This window comes from Equus quagga, chromosome 21, assembly GCF_021613505.1.
Source record: "Equus quagga isolate Etosha38 chromosome 21, UCLA_HA_Equagga_1.0, whole genome shotgun sequence".
Classification (NCBI taxonomy): Eukaryota; Metazoa; Chordata; class Mammalia; order Perissodactyla; family Equidae; genus Equus; species Equus quagga.
In genome coordinates, this window is record NC_060287.1 from 7,579,113 (window position 1) to 7,585,112 (window position 6,000).

General features: G+C 35.8%; 1 long non-coding RNA gene across 2 annotated transcripts in view; it reads right to left on the minus strand.

The window, feature by feature from the left end:
• The window catches only part of LOC124231443 (uncharacterized), a 41,373-nt gene extending 38,614 nt beyond the window's left edge, over positions 1–2,759 (minus strand). The window contains exons 1-2 of one of the 2 annotated variants that reach the window (XR_006886524.1): positions 2,717–2,759; positions 829–1,051 (exon numbers count right to left, since the gene is read on the minus strand). This is a non-coding gene — a long non-coding RNA (uncharacterized LOC124231443). Of the gene's footprint in view, positions 1–828; positions 1,052–2,709 lie in introns of both variants that reach the window. The other variant, XR_006886525.1, reaches the window with a different exon arrangement.
• Between the last annotated feature and the right edge of the window lie 3,241 nt (positions 2,760–6,000).

Below are 6,000 nucleotides of genomic sequence, written 5' to 3' on the forward strand. Positions count from 1 at the left end.
AAAACACAAAACAATTCATTCAAGATTTCGACATGTGATGGAAGATTGTACACAATTGGGTTATTACAGAAAATGAAGAAGTTGGAGAGAAGTACTTCTGATCAAAGTAAGGAGAGCAACCATAGCTTGGTGTCCCTGGCAGAGAGAAAATAATTTATAGATGAGGAGAAATTTGGCTCTAATTATTATGTTTAATTTTTTCATTTTGAGACTATAGTAGATTTTTACAATATAGGCTATCATGAAAAATGAATGATCTAAAGAAGTATTATTTTGTGGGGTTTTTTTTTTTCCTTTTTCTCCCCAAAGTCCCCTGGTACATAGTTGTATATTCTTTGTTGTGGGTCCTTCTAGTTGTGGCAGAAGTATTATTTTGAATGAATATAAGTAATGATTTATAAGACAATTCACTCTAGTTCTTTACTCTAAGAAAAAGAAATGTACTATATATAACCACATATATATTTTAAAAGAAAGTTTAAGATATTGCAAAAATTCACTAGGAGTGCTTGCTTCATAATGACAACTCACGTATTAGGTCTTGACTTCATAAATAACGGATCCAATCATAGGCTCTAGGTCCCTATGAAACAAAATCTAGGTCCCTAGGTCTATTGCAAGAAGTATAAATATGCCATTAAAGGCTATAAACATGACTTTCTAAAAATCCCAGCTTCCCTTTTCCAGTTTGCTCTCTGAATGGCCACGAATTTTCATTTGTAATTCCTGTCGTGTGCATCCGTCAGGATTGGCTTGGTAATGCTGTGGTAACAAATAACCCTAAATAGCTCAGTGGCTAACACAACAAACATTTACTGTTTTGCTTACTTGGTACATCCAGTGCAGATCAGTTGAGAGTTCTTCATTTTATTGTGTTTCAGAGACAAATTGATAGATGCTACAGCCACTATCTGGAATGCTGTCAATCATTGTAGCAGCAGGAAAGAATTCATGAGGGTTTCACTCTGGCAATTAAATGCCCTGGCCTAGAAGTAACGCATGCTACTTCTGTTCATGACTCCTTTGGCCAGAACTAGTCATATGGACTCACCTGAGGATGCCAAGCAAAAAAAATCAAGAAAGAAAATCCCACTAGGTAGCCAGATATCAAAAATAGCTAGTGAACAGCACTAATGATTTACACACTGTACTTACAGCACCCTTTCTGTTTTAAAGGCAACATTATTGATTGAATAACTCGGTTAAGTGTTGACCTCTTTGAAACACAAGCATGACTAAAAAGTGATATTAACAGGCCACTTTTTCTGGCCTAGCAGAGTAAAAGAAGCCTTCTTAAGAGCCAGCTCCTTCTGGGATGGCTTGCTAAGGTTTCAGTGCACTTCAAAAGCTTTTTACTAATTGTAAGCTTGGATAAAACTGCTATTCTGAGAGGCTGAGTGATGTCAGTTACAAAAACATTTCAGCAAGAGCGGTCAGCTTTTGGCAAGCCTTCTGCCCACTGGGAGGCAAAGGTCCGGAGAAGGGAATAACAGGTGCATACTGTTACCACTCTTGTAAACTGAGGAAGAGCCCAGCCCTAAAAGTTATTTCATTGAGGTGTTGAAATCTCAGCCATTTTAAGAACAGGTTTTCTGCCAAAATGTCTTTTGACTGGCTGCTGCTAGATAATGTATAACTAATAAATTGAGAAACAGATTGAAGTCTACAATACAGGAACAATTTTCCCTGGCCTAAAGGATATGAGAGAAAAGAATTTTAGGGTTGGTTTAAAAAATCCGCCAATGTCTGAACCTCTAAACTTTACCTGTGTGGTGGGAACAACTAACAGCACAGTTAATTTCACATGATGCCTTATATTCAATGTATCATTTTCTCTAGGATGATGAACATTTTGAAAATGAAATAGTGGTTTGAGAATCAAATAGTAAAGCTTTTAGTGTGTGTTGCTTTTAAAATGACTTTAGCTGTGACACACTGATTTTACATAACAGGTCATAGATCCCATAAATATTAAATTAAAGAACAATTTGCATAAATATTTCAAACTTTGCTATTTTAAAGTATTGGGAAGTTAGAATGGAAGGAGAATATTTTCATATTGTTTAATGCTTCGTATTATAATAGTAAAATAAGATAAAAACATAAAAGATCACTATATTTTGAAATATAACAACCTACTAATTATTTTTGTCTTTAAACAAAAATACCAATAGCTAATGTTTCTTGAATGTTTACCATACACCAGGCACTATCATTATAAAAATTCTATATGCATTCATTAATTTTATTCTCACAACAATCTTCTTGGGTAGGTGTTATCATTAGCAGTTCACAAATGAAGACATTAATGCACAATGGGATTCCAAAGCATTTGTATTGACATTCTTTGGTCAATATGGGCTTTGGAGGCAAAGAAACTGAGGTTAAAATCTTGCTCTGCCAGTTAGTAAAAGTGGCAGCCACTTTTCACAAGTTATTAAACCTCTGTAAGCATCAGTTTCTTCATTTGTAAATCCCATGAGCTTTTGGTTAGAAAAAGTATAACTAGGAATAGAAATTACTTAGCACAGTCTCTCCCCTAGTAAGCATCCAAAAACATCAGCTAGTATTACTATTATAATTGTAATCATTCGATGTAAAGAGAAGCATCTAGCACAATCTCAGGACTATAGTAGATCCCTAATAAGTACTAGTTTCCTTTCTCATATATCTTCAAAGTCTTAATAGATTGGAAAAATAAAAGACTACCCCTCACGTGAAATGGAATCCAGCTGGAATGGAATCCCACAGGACTGTGAAAATGTGTCTGTGAATGACCTTGAAATGAAACCCATGAACTATTTTTAATCCCGTTTCTAAATTTAACTGTGTCATAGTCTCACATTAGTCCTTTCCTTGCCAGGGAGTTTGGTGTTCATTTAACATACGCTGGGTACCTTTTCAGTGTATCAGCTTTCAAGACCTGGCATAGAACCAGTTTCAATGACTATTCACATTTCCTACGGAGGCATAGTGAAATTTAATAAAAGATCTATGGATTGCGGGGGGAGTAGGGTATCAGGGTATGAAAGATTCGTGACAGCTCTGATATATTTCTTTCCTCTTTTCTAAAGCAAAAATCACAAAGCACTTTAAAATTACTGAGAAAATTACAAATGAATATTAGCACTTTTTAAATCCAAGCACCACCACCGACCACGAAAATGAATGTAGTGCTAATGTGTATGTGAGTTTAATGCTCTGAAGAAAAGTTCTCTGGGAACCAAAGGTAGCTCCTGTCCTGTCTGATTAAGGATACCTGTCTGCAAAACTAAATGATGTATCAACATTGCAAGCTCTAATCGATTTAATTAATTAATCTTATCTGTTATGTTTTTGTTTTCAATTGTCAAAAGCAGACTTTGCTGATTAAGGGTTGTGTTACAGGTATAGCAGTTAGAGGATGGAGAGTCCCATCATTAGTCTATATCATACAGTGCTGGCCAAGAACATTACTCTTCAAAAATGGAAAAGTAACAGCTTGAGAAATAGGGCCAATGACACATTAGCTCAGCAAATCCTGGAGGCTAATGTGGAGGTGGTACTACACTTAAAAGACTAGCTTGGTTTCCAGAACTTCCAAGTAAAAATCCCAAAAGTTGACTGAAGGTAAACTTGGCCCCATTATGTTAGCCTAGCAAGTTGAAAAGGGATGTTCAAGAATTCTATTCTGAATTAGCTAAGGTTTTTTTTTTTTTACTAATAATTGCCATTAAAATTAATTTTTCAAAAAAAGCTGAAAGTGTGCATGATCTTGCTTACTTCTAATAAAAATTAGCCACATATTAAATCATTTTTTAACATTTCTACTGTTTTGTTAGAATAAAAATATCAAACTGCAAAATTTAATGACAATATTTAATCTCTTTGTGCTAACATATTCGAATTTTAAAATATGTATCTGTATAGGAGAATTTAAAACTTCTTGTTTGTTATTATCTCATTGATGGAGATAAGGAAAGGAGAATATATATACCAAGTTTTTATGAATAAAAAACATTTTGATTTTAAAAAAAGACAAAGTAACAATCTTGTATTGGTTGCAACTGCTGTTTACAACAAATGTTTTATTTCCTAGTATTGCTAAACTATGTTTCACTGGGTAAGATAAATCAATTGAGGCACAAAATGAAATCAAAGGCTCCCTTTTCAGCAAATGCTACTTAGGAGGAAATAGACCAATGAGAAGAAATCTCCCCTCTCTCCACTTCTCATCTAAAGCATTCTGGAAGATGGATCTATAATCTATCACTCTTCCAATGAGAAAAATTAGGGTTAAAACTATATAAAGTCATGCATCACATAATGACGCTTTGGTCTGCGATAGGCCTTATATACGATGGTGGTCCCATAAGATTATAATGCAGCCTAGCGATGTCATTGTCCTTGTCATGTCATAGCATGATGCATTACTCATATATTCGTGGTGATGCTGTTGTAAACAAACCTACTGCGCTGCCAGTCATATAAAAATAGAGCAATACAATTATGTACAATATGTAATATTTATAATGATAATAAACAACTATGTTACCAGTTTGTGGATTTACTGTACTATAATTTTTATCATTATTTTAGAATATACTTTTCTACTTATGAAAGGAAAAGTTTACTGTAAAACTGTATGTGTGTTACACTACTAGCAGCCTCATACATCTCATGTTTACTGCATCTCTTGATTGCACCATTGTCTCTTGTGCTTGATTTAGTCTCATGTTGTTTTGTTTATCACAGCCCCTAAGCATACAAAATCCACTGCTAACAATGCCAGTAAGAGGCCACGTAGAGTGATTGACTGGGAAATGAAATTAAAAGTGATTAAGGACTATGAAGGTGGAAAATCAGTGATAGTTATTGCTTGCCAGTCAGGCACGTCCTATTTCACCATAGCGAAAATCTTGAAGAAGAAGAACAAAGTGATGGAAGCTGTTAAAGGGTTTGCTTTATTGAGGGTAATAAGACTAACAAAACTTCGAGAAGATCCAATATCAGACATGGAGAAACTTCTAATGACCTGGATTGTACACCAGACACAGAAGCATGTTCCTCTCAGCACCATGATGATCACAGTGAAAGCAAAAAGTTTATTTATGATGTTCAAAGAAAAGGCTAGACCCAAATATGTGAACTTATTGGTAGTTCTGAATGGTTTAAACGATTCAAGAATCGCTGTTCATTACATAATGTGAAAGTGAGTGGTGAGTCTGCAAGTGCTGATGTGGTCAGCTGAAGAGTTTTTGGAAAATCTAGAAAAGCTAATTGTAAAGGAAAATTACTTGCCAGAGCAAAGATTCAATATGGATGAAACCTCCCTATTCTGGAAACATGCTTGAAAGGAGTTTCATCCCTAAGGAGGTCAAGTGAATGCCAGGTTTCAAGGCTGTTAAGGACAGAGTAACAGTTTGCTTGGGGGCAATGGTGCAGGCTACAAATTGAAACCCTTTTTGGTCTGGCACAGTGAGAACCCCAGGGTATCCAAGCATATCAATAAGCACACACTGCCAGCGTACTACAGGAGCAGTAAGAAGTCACGGATGACCAGCTCCTCTTCCAAGATGAACTCCTGAATTGCAATGCCAGAGAAATAGAGAAGTGCTATTTGGAGAATAACATACCTTTCCAGATTTTGCTTGTTGTTGATAACGCTCCTGGACATCCTTCTTTTATTGGTGATCTTCATCCCAATATCAAATCAGGGTTTCTCCCTCCAAACACCACCTCTTTTATTTGACCAATGGATCAGGGAGGTATAGCAGCTTTTAAGGCTTACTAACTGAGGAGAACCTTTGCCCAGACTCTTGCTGCAACTGAGGAAGATATTGAGAAGACACTGATGCAATTCTAGAAGGATTACAACATCTATGACTGCATCAAGAACCATGCTTGGGCTCGGAGTGATGTCACTAAGGAGTGTATGAGTGGCATCTGGAAGAAGACATTCAAGAGGTTCATCCCTAACTTCAAATGGTTTGCCAGGGATGAGGAGGTTGCAAAAACCAA